The sequence below is a fragment of the Thalia democratica genome, chromosome 3 (assembly GCF_965202585.1).
Source record: "Thalia democratica chromosome 3, ktThaDemo2.hap1.1, whole genome shotgun sequence".
Classification (NCBI taxonomy): Eukaryota; Metazoa; Chordata; class Thaliacea; order Salpida; family Salpidae; genus Thalia; species Thalia democratica.
Window position 1 is genome coordinate 90,823,496 of NC_139167.1, and position 15,953 is coordinate 90,839,448.

A 15,953-nucleotide genomic window follows, 5' to 3' on the forward strand; every position below is an offset into this window, starting at 1 on the left:
CTGTCGTACAGGTTGAAATTATAATAATTATTAAATATTTAATGATTTTTTCTAAATAATTCTTACTTTTATAAATGATTTTACTGTCACGCATTAGTTCACATCACGTAATTTTGAATATGTTTATTAATCAAGTAAAAACATAATTAATGTTTAAAAGTTTACATTGTTTGTTTGAAAATAAGCGTTATAGTTTTAATTGTTACAAATATAAAACCATCACTTATGAAGCAAACTGTACTATTTGTTTTTAAGCTCACAATGTTTTAAACTTTAATAATTAAATCTATAACAGTTATTTTGTAATATCAGATATGAACAAACTAAGCATTATAGAAAGAATTGATACTAAGACGAAACACTTTTAACTAACTATCAAAGTTGCATTAAAAAACTGTTAAATATTCTTTAAATGATAACTACAATAAGTATTTCAATAACAGAACTATATATAAAGTATAAATTTTTCAACAATAGTTTTTTTATAACTTACAATCATCTACTTAAAATATTTGTACATGATAACAAAACGAGATAACAAACCGAACTTTTCACTCTAAATATTTTTTTGGTAGTAATTTGTACAGCTATAAAAAATGTCTTTTAATAATTCGAAATCTCGCTTTATTCGTTAGAAAATTCTGGTTTAATTTGGTTATGTGATAAAAAGTTAAATTTAACTGTTTTGTTTGTAGTTTAATTGTAATATACGATGTAATAGCTTTTAGTATGAGTTTTTTACTTCGATTGAACTAATAATATTTGAAATTTTGTTTATATGATATAACATAGTACTTGAATACAGTATTTTTTAACAATTAGGTACCGATTTAGTTGTTAAAAAATATAGTTATTATCACAATAGAATTTTATAAGCTAACCAAAATTAAATAAAAATTACGTTCTAAATATTCTGATACAACTAGTTGAACAATTTTATAATCATTTATCGATGTTTATCTTCTACAAAAACTTAATTAAAACAGTTTAGCATACTATACTTAAAACTGCTTTTATTTTTTAGGACAAAAAGTAAATATATTCTAAGAATACAAAATAATAATACCTAATGTAAGAACACACTAATAAACTAGAACACTATAGAATACTAGAATGTATTTAAAATTATGAAGTTTTGTTCGCAGTTAGCTATAATTAAAATTTACACATGAACATATGTATAACAAAATTTTAATATAAGAAAGCTCAATTTATTCATGTAAACTTCAAATAATTAATCTTTTGCCTGTGTTTAAATTTCTAAGATTTTAATTTCTTTGTAATATAAACCGTAAAATAATTAATTCTATTACAATAATTTTTAATTTATAGTTAAATATAATAGTTTATAATATCATTATTAGCTACTATAGAATAATTTTTAGCTGTGGTTTTTATAGCTTTAAAGTATTTTTAGCAATCATGCACAGTTAAACAAAGTCTCTATGTTTTTAATAATTTAATGTTTTAAAAACCCTTTTGTGTACAATAAAGTACATATGTATTTCAGTAAAACATGTTGCCTAATTTATAAGTTTTACAAACAATCATAAAGTTATTAAGTCTAAATTAAACAAGAGAAAGATTTTTTTTCATCATACTTTTAAAGAAATTTTTGATAAAATTTTAAGAAAGTAATAAAAACACTTTTAGGTAACAAAATAGCTATTAAAAAACAGCTCAAAAATAACAATTATGCAACCGTGGTAAAAAGAAAAAATATCTTGAAACAATATTTGATTATATGATATTGTAACATGTAGAATTTTACGTTAAGGTCATTAAAGTTACTTTCTATTGGTTTTTATCTTTTTGTTAAGAAGTCGATTGTGTACATGTTAAACCTGTAAATTTTTTTTTCAAAATTTGTTGTTTCAATACACAATAAGTTTTAAAAATACAAACTTGATTAATTTTTTAGATAAAATGAAATATAAGTTTATAGCTAATAAGATGTTTTAAGGGACAATAAAAATAAATTCTATCAAATTTAAAAGTTGTCGTAACAATCATAAATACAAAAGGTAAATTTATTTTGTTTATATTAAACAACTATTTTAACACTGAATCGCTCAAAATCTATATTTTTAAGTTGAAGTCAAAAGTAAATAAAATGACTTTTACTGCTAAATATATTTTTTCATTTAAAATTTTACTACAAACAAGAATTTTCTGAATAATGTTCTTGAAGTGTTTGAATATCAAGTACAAAATTAGGTCTTACTAACAATAGAGAGCCTTAATATATGTTGTACTTCATGCACAACGATTGCCAAACCGAGCACAATACAATACAGTTGTACAAATCAACATAAATATCTTATAAAATTGAAATCATAAAAAAAGTTCTTAATTTAAATTACTGTCTTAAAGTTAATGTGCTTGAACGCACGGTCTTATGGCGCGTAAAAAAATGTTAAAGTTTTATTGTTTGTTGATTTAATAAATAATCGTCTGAAGCCCCCAACAGTCCTTTAAAAAACAACAAAGTGTTACAATTTTTTTTTTATTATAGTTATTTATAATTTTTATTTTTTATTTTTCAATTTTTTTCATTTTTTTATTTTATGTTTATGTTTTATGATTGAAAAAAGAGAACTTCTAAAAATTATTCTTCATATTATTTTATAGATTAATCATACTATAATATTCGTATTTTACTATTTTATTCAATATTTTTTTTGAATTTTAACGCTTTTAAATAATTTATACTATAGGCAAACTTAAAACTATTTATAAATAAATAATAAAATAATGCAAAGGTACTAAAATGCGAGTATTCGAGCTTAGAAACAAACTTTTATTATTGTTTTTATTTATACTTTTATGTTATAAAGTATATTTAATGATGATTTTTTTTTAAGTTAAGAAAAAAAATACATGAAGCTTTGATGACGCAAATGTAAAAAATAATAAAGTGATGATTTTAAAAGAGGTTTATATAACGTAGACATTATAAATATAGGCCACTTTGAAGCAATTATATTTCAAAACCGTTTGTTTAACATGCTATACATAAGCTTAACTTAAAATTAGTTAGTTTTTGAATAAAGTAACTAGTACAATGTTTACATCTTTCAACTTACTCACACAATGACTTGTAAGTTATTTTTATAACTTATTTTGTTTTCAATTTTAAGATATGTCGATTCAAGTTAGTTTACAATTACAACTAACTTTTACTTTTTTTTATGTTGTTGCTATATAAAAACTTTAAACCTTTTTTTGCTAGCTTTCGAATTGTCAAAATTTGAGGTATAAAATATTTCAGCATTTGGTATAAATTAGTTAATTTTAAATAAATAATTAAGTTTTGATTACTTTAACTACGTACACTTTCTAATGCTGAAAATAAATTAAATAAAAAGAACCTTTTTACTCTTTCGACTTCAAAAGAAGATAACAAGAGTTGTATTTTTATTGTTTTTGTTGCTCCGAAAATTACTAGATTTTAATTGTAATATGCTTGAAGCTAAACCTGTAGATTTTCAATAAATAAACCTTATTTAAAGTAATTTCGTCCATTCGAATAACGTTTTACAACTTCTAAAGTGTTTTGTATTAAAATAAAACTAATACATAAATTTATATATTTAAAAGAAGCTAGAACTAAAATTCTGCAGTTAGCAATGATTAACTATTAGTACTTTGTTTATAAGAAGTTAACTCAAATGTTTTTGTTGCTATAGAATAATTTATACTTTACTATTCAGATCAAGCAAAAAGAAATGTTTTAAAAGTATTTATAAGTTATAAACGAACATTTTTTATGATTTTAGTAGTGATGTACCTGATTCACTATCCGGGTCCGGATCCGGCCGGATATTGCCATTTTTGTCTGATATCCGGATCCGGCCGGATCTTGATATGAAAAAAAATCCGGATCCGGTTCCGGCCGGATTCTAATTTAAAAAAAAAAGTCCGGATCTGGGTCCGGACGGATTTTAACTTGAAAAAAAAAAGCCTGGATCCGGGTCCGGCCGAATACTAATTTGAAAAAAAAGTCGGATTCGGGGCTGGCCGGATCCTTACAGAGATCCGGCCTATTCGGATCTAGTTAGTAAAAAAGAGCTTACAGAAAAATATTTTTTCAAAAACAAACCCTGTGTAAATTAAAAAGAGTCATTTTCGTTAGAAAATACGTTCGAAAATTAAACACCTACCGTGATTGGGTCATTTTGTACACGTTACTAATTTATATTTGTTTACATTTAAACTATGGAACAAACATTTCAGAAATGCAACTCTTTACCTATGTTGTAAAATCAAAAACTTAACTACCAAATGATCAACCTTATGGCTAGCTGTTCTACTGACTATTATGTTAAAGTAATTTTAGACTCAGTCTAGTTTATACTCTCTCTAGCTAGTTCTTTTTTTTTTGACTTAAACAGTGGCAACCCTGCTTGTTTGAAAATTTTTGGAAATTTTTGAAAATCTAAGGCTGCCTCAGGCTAGTTTAATTTTTTGTAAAAACTCAGGCTTATGTTAAGATTTTTTGAAAAACTAAGGCTAGTTTTCTTTTAGATTTTGAACTAGTTTCAGATGATCTAGTTTTCAATATTTTGTGATTTTCTAGTTAGTTTTGTTCAAGAAATTCAATTTAATTGATTTTAGATTGGTAAGGCTGTAGGGGGTCCACCTTAATTTTGACAAGTTTTTCTTATTTGATAGATTTTAATCTTAGCTACCAGATACTTTTTACAGCTTAATAAAATTCACAGTAGTTTTCGAGATACAAGGGATCAAAGCCGGCCAGCTCAATAGCTTCCTTATAGAGGTGCAAACTAAAATGGCGAATAAAAAACCATTTCATTAAAAATCTATTCCCTCCTACAGTTTTTAAGCAATCTTATTCAAATTTTCACAGTTTACTCTATACTGAATTTTAAATCATTTGAGTGTAGGTAATTTTTTATTTTGAGAAAAAGTCCCTTTTTTCAAAAAATGGTTTTTTTTTTTTGAAAATTAGACCTTAAATTTGTAAATTTCAATTATTTAAAATTCCAACACTCAAAAGATTTTAAACTGTGTAAGGAATATTTTTTTGAAAATTTGGGTTACCTAGCATAAAAAACCTAGGAGGAAATGGATTTTTAGTGAAATGGATATTTCCGAGTTTTTAGCTTGCGCCTTCCATTAGGTCCCTTTGGAACTCTCTGGCTTTGACCGCTAATATTTCAAAAACTACTTTGATATTTGTAAAGATATATAAAGAATCTGGTAGCTAAGATAGTATTCTATTAAATAAGATCAACTTGTAAAAAAAGTGTTTAACCCACCTTATATCCATAATTGTAAACAATACTTCAAATGTTCAACCTTGTGGCTAGATGTTCTACTGATTACTAGCTTAAAGTAATTATTTTTTGGTTTTCAAAAACCTCATTCTGGCTCAGGAAAGTGTATTATCACTCAGGTTAGTTTTTTTGAATCAAAGAGTGGCAACCCTGATTTTGGCTAAAATTAGGTGATATTCTGGTTGCCAAAAATCATGGAAAGTTTTTAAGTTTAGCAAAAAAGATATTTTAGTATTTTTTATTGTTCTTTCAATTTAAAGTTTTTTTATTGTTCTTTTAATTTCAAGTTTTTCTTTTTTCTTTCAATTTTAATGAAATTTAAATGTAAATATTGCTCAGAAAATTAGCAAACATACCAGCTACTATTTTTAACTGTTAATTTTAACTAGACCTTAATAACATATCATAAACTTTCTTATTATTTAATCATTTTAGCAGCACATTAATATTTTTAAGTCTAAATTATTTTTAAACTAGAACTTTTAAAAATTCAAAAGTATATAGTTAGATATAACACATAAAAGATAAACTTCACACAATTATACTTAGTTAGAAGTTAGTTATATAATATTTCATTATCGTACGTAGTAGTTTTTATACGGTCCAACTCCGGCCGGATCTTAATTGGAAAAAAAAACCGGATTCGGTTCCGGCCGGATACTAATTTAAAAAAAGTCCGGATCCGGGTCCGGTACATCACTAGAAATTAGTTAAAAAGTTTATAGAAACAGTTTAAAATAAAATTTTCAAAAGATCTTTTAATGTTTCTAAATTTTCCAGTATTTAGATAAATATTAAATGTGTTCTTAAACTTTTTTTTACAAAATTATTAAAGATAAATTTTTATAATATCATAATTTTTCAACATTTATATATTTTCGATACTTTTAAAATTTATATATCGATATATTTTTGATTCTTCTGAAAGCATTTTGAAATCTTATAGTAAATGTACCTGAGATTAGTAACATTTTCATTACTTATATAAAATAAGTTTCTACTTAATTTTACATTTTTTACTTAATAAATTAAGCAGAATTTTGTCAGATTAGTACGTTTTTTGTTTACATAATAAAATAAAAAGAAAATATTCTAAATGTGAAAGAAGAGAAAAAATTGTAAAACTTTCCATAGTTTCTTTTAATAACTTTTCCTAAAGGAATACTTGAACTTTGCTGTTTTATTTAATATAACTAAAGTTGTTATGCAAAGTTATCGTGATGTTTATATTAAGCAATGCAGAACAATGCAATAATAGTTGTTTAAAAGAAAATAAAAAAAACATGCTTTTATAAGCAGCAGTTTCTTTAATGACTAATACTACGTTTAACAACTAAAAAATATTTGCTTATAGAGTATCTTTATCTTTTATACTCTATAAAATAATTTTACAGATTTTCTAATTTTTTTTTTAAATATAAAAGAAAATATGTAAACAGTATTAGAATTGACAAAAAAAAACTAAATAGTTTTTTTTAAACGGATTTTAAATATTGAAATTGCAAAAAGTGAGTTCCAAGTATAATTGTTTTATTCAGCAATATTTGTATGGATATTATAATTAAATAATGTGTTTTACTCATATAAGTTACTAAAAAAATTAAAATATATCATTTAAAAGAAAAAAAAAACTTATGTTATTGATTTCAGAATAGGTGTATCAGATTATTGCAAATTTCAAGGGATTTGTAGGGAAATTGGAACGGAGAACCCTGTAAAAAACTATTTAGAGTCAGTCTGAGTTTTAAAAAGTTCAAATAATCATGAGATATCTTTAGTCTTCCTGAGTTATCCTTGGATTTTCAAAAATAACAAAATATTCTGAGTAATTTTTGTAGTGTTGCAGCGTTTTAATGTAGGACAAAATCATACTGGACACAAATTGTTAGCTTGATATTCGACTAAAATTACTTGTTAAAACCTGACTGGATAATTTTAACTTAATAAAAGCTAACTTTTATAAGTTTAAAAAATATCCTTTTAACCTTGTAATAACTGATAATGTTATATAAATAAATATATTTCTAAAAAACGTTAGTACAATAAAATTTAGCAATACTATATATTAAAAATAATTATATTATTTTTAGATATCAAATTGAAAACCGATCAATAACTTAATTTCAATATTTTGCACTCTATAAACTAAAGTAAGCGATATCTTAGCAGTTCAACATTATAATGAACTAATGAAATAAACGTCATAATAACTTAAATTCAACTATTAACTTTCAAACCTTATATAAATTTGCATTCTGTATTATAACTAGGATCAAGACAATATTTTTAAGGCCTTAACCTGCTTTAAATTTTATATTAGCTTAGTGATATAATTAAAGTTAGAATGACTTTTTTTACAGATTTAATTTATAGTTAATTTTATTTTCTAACGTTCTATTCAAAAAACTTTCTCAAAATTTCGCAGCTAAAATAGTTTTAGCGAATTCGAACTGTTGACAAAAATTTGTTTTATCATACATTAGGTGATACTTTTAGACAGTTTATTAGATTTTGCGCTTCAAAAGTCTTAAGCAGTTTTTAGTGTAAAAAATATTATTACAATTTGTAGCTAAAACACTTTTAAAAAATATTTAGCTCATGTTTTATACTTAACGTGTCCTGTTACTGCTGAACAAAACATTTGTACAAAAAATTTTTTGTGCAAAATTAATTTAGTAATTTATAGAACATCAAAGTCAATGAAAAACTTAATACAAAAATTAAAGCAAACAAACTAATTGAAATTGTACGATAAAACTATACTTATTTAAAACTTTTAGAAAAAAAAGAAAATGAATTAAAAATATAAAATTTATTTTAATAAGTGTTGTAAGATACAAAAATTATTTGTTTATAGAAGATATTTAACAAACTGTGTTTAATATTAATACGTTATTAGCTTCTTATAGACATCTAAAAACGAATTTTTCTCCTATATTATCATATAACAATAATCAGTAAGGTTAGTTCAGCCGGTTTAGGCAGTAAAAATCAGTGCGCAATGTGCATTGATGTACTGCACTTAAGGTTCTAAAGTTTATATACAAAAATGTAAAATTATCGTTTACAGTAAAATAATTATGACGTCAGCTTGAGCTTTGATGCTTGAACATTGAAGACTACATAACAATTAAAAAACAATTGACATAGTTACATAATTTTTTAATAATACTTTTAGCCAAAAAACACAGTTTAGTTTAGAGTTTGAAAGTAATAAGCTTATTAATATGGTCATTTTAATAGCTGACAAACGTAATTCAAAAAAAAAAGTTTTGTTTTGTGTTTAAGCAAATCATGAATGAAATTCCTTAACAAAACCTTTAATTTGACTTAGTGTAAATATATTATCAACACTAAACTATTATTAATTTTGTAAAAAAAGAAATAACAGTTTAAAGTTGAAATGTGTATACAAAACTAAGTTGTCTAAGATTTTTTGAACAGTTAAGCAAGATCTTAAAGCTGCCTACTAAGTTATTTGCTGTATAATCTATAGTTTAACGATTCAGTTTAGATTCACGAATTGAAACACCTCATAGCATTTAACTATACACAAGTATTTTAAGCTGACTTTTGTAGTTTGAAATTAAAGAAATAAATTATTGTAAAATGTATTAGTTGATGAGTAAAGATTATAAAGTTGTTTTAGAAAAATTAAAAAAAATTAATATCTTAAATGTTTAACTTGAAGTTTGCAAATAAGCCGTACTGGATATTTACACATATGCAGAAAAAAACTGTTTTTAAATTTGAATCAATTAAATTGAATGTATTATTTGTGTATTTCAAGGTTATAAACATTTAACTATTCTTTGTTGTGTAAGTCAAATATATGAAATAATAGTTTGATAGTAGATAAACTGAAATGATGTGAAATGATGCTATAACTATAAAGATATCATAAACAGAGTAGTTTTAAACTAAATTCAAACAACTAGATTTTTCAAAAGTTTATTTTTTGGATTTTGTTCTTATTTTTATTGTTGTTATTTGCTATTTAAATTACATAAGAATTAAAATTTGTAATACGTGCTTAAAACAACTGTAAATCAACTAAAGATCATTAATTGAAATCTTAAGAAATTTGTTTTAAATACTTTAAGAAAAAAAAACTTAATTTCATTTTTATTATTAGTGATAGTATAAAATATAAAGTGAGTTTACTACAACTTACGATTAATTAAAATAGTGGTTTGTTTTTGATTATTGCAGATATGAAGTTTTGACAGCCGTATCTTGGTTTACTTAGAATAACTAATAGCCAAATAGCTAATCGTAATACTAGAACAAAAATTTACTCGAAAAATAAGCGTTCGTTTTCGATAAAGTATTTGTAGATAATAATTATGACGTTAGCAAAAAATTTAAAATGCGAATTTTTTTAAAGCATTCTATTTCATGTCGTAGTTTTTATGTAATTTTTATGTAATTCAATTTAGTTTGAAATGCGAGTTCTTAGTAACGCATATTATTTTGAATTGATAACTGTGTAATAAACTTACTTTCACACAAGTTGTTTTTAACCCATTTTTATTTGTCACAAACAGTTTTGTAAAGTAATTTAATCCGAAGTGCAAAATATTTACATTCGTCTAGCAAAACTGTTTTGTCATGTATTTTGCTTTATTATGCAAAATATTGTTAAACTTATTTTAATTTACAATGCAAGTTACATCATAATACATCTCTTATATTTAAACACTTATTTAGTTATCATTAAGTCTAAACTACTTTATAATGCCAGAATATTTATAATAAAAATTACAATTATTCAAGAAACTATATAAATTACATAATAATTTACATTTAAAGTTATTGATAAAACATCCCTACGAGCATAAATTGTTGTTGATTCAAATTTTTGTTTTACTTATATTCTTTATTATTTTAGTTTCATTTGTTTTAGAAAATGCTGTCAATGTGTTAAAAATTTATAATTTGCTTTTAATATCAGATGTATATAACTTCTTTGCAAACAGCTAAACATACATTTTTTTTATAATTCTTAATAGTTTATATATATTAATAATTAAAAAAATTTAACCAATGAAAAATTTATATAGTAATTTTCATAATCCTCATAAACGCTGTTTATGTCCAAACAAATATCCTATTGTTTCTCTTTTCATTACATTTTTATTAAAATATAAAACTAGTTTTGTGACAGGTATTAAAGTCATAAATGTTTGTTTTACCAAAAAAAATAGTGATTTAGACGCAATTAATTTTTAATGCAAAGTTAAAAATGCAAAATTTACAATAACACGCAAAATGGATTGTAAAAACTTTGTTGACGTCATTAACAAAAACTCGCAAGTGCTTAAATACATGCTATATTTATAAACATAGAGAACTTTTAAACATTACAAATAATTGTTTGTGGCAAAATTGTTCAAATTTTTAAGTCGCTGTTACAACGACTAAAAGAATCTTAAATTTAATAAACTTTCTTGGTTGTTTCAGTTTTTTGGTAATTAATTTATATATGACCACCAAAAATTGATAAAACAAAAACCAACTTTTTAGTATAGAATACTTTACAGCTGATGCTAATATCAGTAAACAGAGTTTTGATATTTTGCTGTTGAAAAAAGTTTAAGAAGCAATTATAAGCATAATGTAAACTTTTTGCTAAATACAAGTTTTTTTATCGAAAACTGTCAGTTTATTATTAAAATTAAATTATAAGTATAAATAAACCAAAGAAAAGTTAAATAATAGAAGTTAAATTTTTATTTTTAAATTATAAAATTCTTACTTTGAAGACTACAAACTCATGTTTAAAATTAGTAATAAATATAAATGAAAAAATCAGCTCTTTTAGTTATAATTATTTATTTTAGGGCTTAAACTAAGATTTAATAAAAGATTATTATACAAAGAAATTACTAAAGTTCAATCAAAGTCACCTTTTTATTTATAAAAAAATTTTCATAGTTGCTACAAGGGTTTTTATTAAAAATATTTCTTTAGTTACTAAAATAATTTGTAATAACCAAATATTAAACAAAAAAAAAGTAATACAAAAAATTTCTCATTACAAAAACATCTTTCATTAAATATTACGACAACATAGTTAGTCTTAATAAAGTTATAAATTAGGACAATCGTGACGTAGAGTTGCTGATTAAACAAACACTTGCTGCTGAAAATGTTATATATTTAAAAATATTGTAATAACTTGGAGCGTATTTTTACCAAACTTGTTTGTAGACTGTATTTACACAGTTTAACTTGAATGAAGATTTATCATTAACGTAAAACTTTTATTTTATCATCGGATTAGGTTTTTTATTTCTTTTAATTTAATTGTTTTATTTATTTTATTATACTACGACTGTTACCCCTGACACTCGGTAGGTAAAATGTTTTTTATATTTTGTAATAATAATTTTTTTTCTATCGACATTATCCCTAATGCTTACTCTTGGTCGGTAATTTTCATTTTTTTTTAAATTAAATCATTTATATTTATTTGTTTTCTTTTTTGTTATAATAATTCTTATAAGCTAGTTTTATATTTTTCCTATCACTGTTTCCTTTAAATCTTATTAACGATCAAACATTTTTATTTTATGTTTTGTTTTTTTAGTATTTTATCTTTTATTTTTTTTGTCTAAATTTTATTTTATTTTTTTGTGCTTTTTTACTCTCGTGCAGAAATGACCTTTCTTACAAAACTGTAACACGTGCATATTGACCCTTGTGCAAAAATTTCTTTTCGCAATTTTGTCTTTATGGAGTTTTGAATCTTTACACCATACTTATATAATGTTGTATAATTGACTAGAAAACTATTTTTGGAAAAGGGTCAGAATTGCACGAAAACAAAATTGCACGAAGAAACTAAACTGTAGAAAGACAAATTTGCACTAGGGGAAAAAATTGCATGAAGACAATCTTGCTTTGCGAGTCAATTTTGCACGAATTACATTTTATCAAGAAGGGTCATTTTTGCACAAAAGGAAAATAAAACAGAAAAAATACGGAAATAACTAAAAGATATATCACTAAAAAAACAAAAAGAAAACATAAGTTACTAACAGAAAGTCATAACTAAAAACTATTATTATGAAAATAAATGAAAAATAAAAATAAATTAGATAAAAAGAAAAAAATAAGCTATCAACCGAGGGTAAGGTTTAGAGTAGCAGTGACAGTAAAATAATTAAATTTAAAAATAGGTAAAATTAATAAAAATAATTGTACCTTTCAGTGATTTCAGCAGAGGATATAATATAAGATTTGATATCTAGACAATAATTTATAGCATGAGTTTTTATTAATTACAACTAAATAAACAGATAAAAATAGTTTAACTAATGGTTAGACTAAAATAAGGATTCTTATACTTTTAACTAAATTTATTTTAAGTAATGTCATAGATTGCTTAAAAATTACAAGTATAAAAAAAATTTGCTTAAAAATTCTAAAAAAAAAAATCTGTTGAATTAATTAATATTTATGTTGTTAGTTTTTGAGTAAGTCTTTGAATAATTTGAAATAATCTGAACAATTTATACTAAATTCTAATTTTCTTCACTTTATAAATTATATTAAAGCATGATTTTAGCAGCATAACGTTTTATTAAACCATAAAATCTTACGTCACCATTACTTTAACGCAACTGTTAAGTTATTTTTTGCAGTATCATGACCGACTGAAAATAAATAGCTTTTTACCAAATAGCAAACTAAATTACACAACTAAAACTCACAATAAGTATATCCCTTCGTATGCAAGCATTTATGGGTAAACCAATTATTATGGAAAAAATATCTAACGCATCTTAGTTCATGTCGCTCTTTATTCTTATCTCTATTTGAATGTCTAGGTGACCTGGATATCAGATATATTGGGGAAACGGAGCGACAATTGTTCGTCAGAATTAAATGACATACAAAACCTTCAAATAGTGCAGTTTTTTCACATATAAAACAATGTAGAATCTGTCAGAATCATAATCATATTTTTAGTTGTTTTGAGGTCATTAAATTTTGCAAAAATAGAAATATTTTACTTGCAGTAGAGGCTATTATGATAAAAATAAGTAAACCTAAACTTAATCACCAACTAGGTCCTGATAAAGGATCTAGAATTAGACTTAAAATTTTGAAATAGTCCATTTTTGCTCTAATTATCTATTTTAGTTTTTATGATTAATTTCATTAGTATTATATTGATTGCTTCTTCAGGTTACTTGTGTTATGTTTGATCAATTAATTTTTGTGAGTATTTATTTAGTTTTGACAAGAAAATTAGTTAAATTTTGAAAGCATTGCTCAGTAAACCGTTTAAATGAATAAAAAATTTGTTGTAAGCAATTAATTGGTACGTAAATATCATTAAATAAAACAACTTAAACCTAGTGATCTGGTAAAATTTTGTGACTTGGTTGAATCCGAATCCGAGTCTAAATTTTGAAACTTGGATTCGTCCAAATCCGGGTCCGAATCGAGTCACAAATCCGTTATATATGGATAATGATGTTTTTAAACGTGTGTTTTACTAATATTGATATAATCCATGTAAACTGTTGTTTAACCAATTTAATTCCAATTAAAGTACATCCATATAAAGAAATATTTAAATTACTATTTTAAGAATTTTTAGGTCGCATTAAAAACAAAATTATAAAGACATATAGTTTCCATTTAAAAAAAGACACACTAGTAATGAAAAAAATGTTTAGAAGACTTTTTTATGCCTGAAAAAAGTAAAGTAAATGAGCAAACTTTTACTGTTTATAGTATTTTGTAAAAATAGGACTATTAAAAGTCAAATTTTTCTAGTGAATTATTTAGTAGTTTGAAACCAAGTTGTCGGTCCAACATTTCTACTATCATCAATGAATTCATTGTCTGTATCGACCGAAATTAAAAATTGCATAAAGTAGCGTTATACTTTATATAATAGTTTGTAGATTTAAGAACGAAGGTTTTACTTTTAGTTCTGACTTATTCACAAGTAATACAAAAAATAATTTAAATGTAAAAATGTTAAAAGATGTATAGAAGGAAAAAAGTTTTAAAAAAACTAAATTATTTATTAATAATATAACATTAAAGAACATGTTATTATGAACTAAAATAAGAAAAACATAGAGATTAAACCATATAAACAAAAAATTAATGAAAAAAAAAACTAAAAAATTAGTGTTGTGTCATGTTTTAATAACTAATTTAAAACGTAAGGTATTAATTTGATAATATATACTGGCAACCGTGTTTACAATGGCTTTAAAATTGAAGAAACGATAAGAAAAATAGACAGTTTTTTGTGTTAATATATAACATAACTATGAACTAGTATTCACTTTTTAATATATGACTTAACTCGCGGAAGTTTTAAATAAATATAAAATTATAATCAAAAGTGTTGCGTAAATTTCTAAAATATTTATGAAATATTCGTTGTTTTAAAATTCATAAAATATAAGTTATATAGATAATATAAAAAAAATAATTAAAGCTCAATTAAAAATATTATGCAGAATTTGAATTAAAAAAAAAGAGATTTGTAGATCGTTACCCAAATTAAACTAATCAGTCATTATTAAGTTTAAAATAAAACTTATCAGTCAGTCTTAACCGAAAAAACCATACCATCATACAATGGCTTTATGGTAAAACAACATAAACCGTTTGTTGTTTGAGAAATGAAGATTTTCTTTGTTCAAATTTGTCTAGACGTTTAGCAAAAACGAAATGCGGACCCTCTATATTAAAAGTATGTAGTATGATGAACAAAATAGTAATATTGAAATTCTACTTTAGTTTATAATAAGAAAAAACTACTACTTTATTAGTTTTTGCTATAAAACTTTTTATTACTGTCACATTATATTAACAGTTTCTAACATTACTTTGAACAATCAAAGAATCAATCAAATATATTTTAGATTTATATCAGTTTAAATATTATAAAAACTTGTTTTTTAAATGTTAAATAAATATTAATAGTATTGATAATTAATCATCAAAAAACTATACATGAAAAAATTCATATTTTCAATTTTATATTTACTTTGAAATTATTGTTATAACATCTCCTGTCAAGTTCTATCAATTTTGATTGTTATTTAAAAAGATAAATACATTATTTTTATTTACTATTTAAAAAAATAACATTCAAGTTCAGCATTATTTTTACTAAATAACTTGTTTAAAATTTAAAAGGTCATGTTAAATTTTGCTAGACAAAACGACACTAAAATACAAAAGAACATGTACCAATGTATAAGTTTAATATAAGCACAGAGACCAAAGTATTTTAATAAAAAAAGAAGGAAATTTTTTTAAAATCACTAATGTGTAATTTCCTCTATATTAAAGTTAAATAGTTATTTGAGATAAAAACATATATATTCAAAAATAATAATTGTTAAGCACATACTAACAACCGTTTCTGCGACGGCTTTAAAACTGAAGAAGTTAAAACTAGAGAATAAGTTATTTTATCTATTAATATATAAGATAACTTTGAACTAGAAGTTACTTTTTTACTAACTATGACTTAACCAAGTTATGTTTTTGTGCAGTTATGAACAGAAATAAAGTCTTAAAAAAATAGATCAAAAGTGTGGCATAAATATTTTTAAACTTTTTAAAACTTTTAACACATTATACAGCTTAATGTACTGTAATCTATAA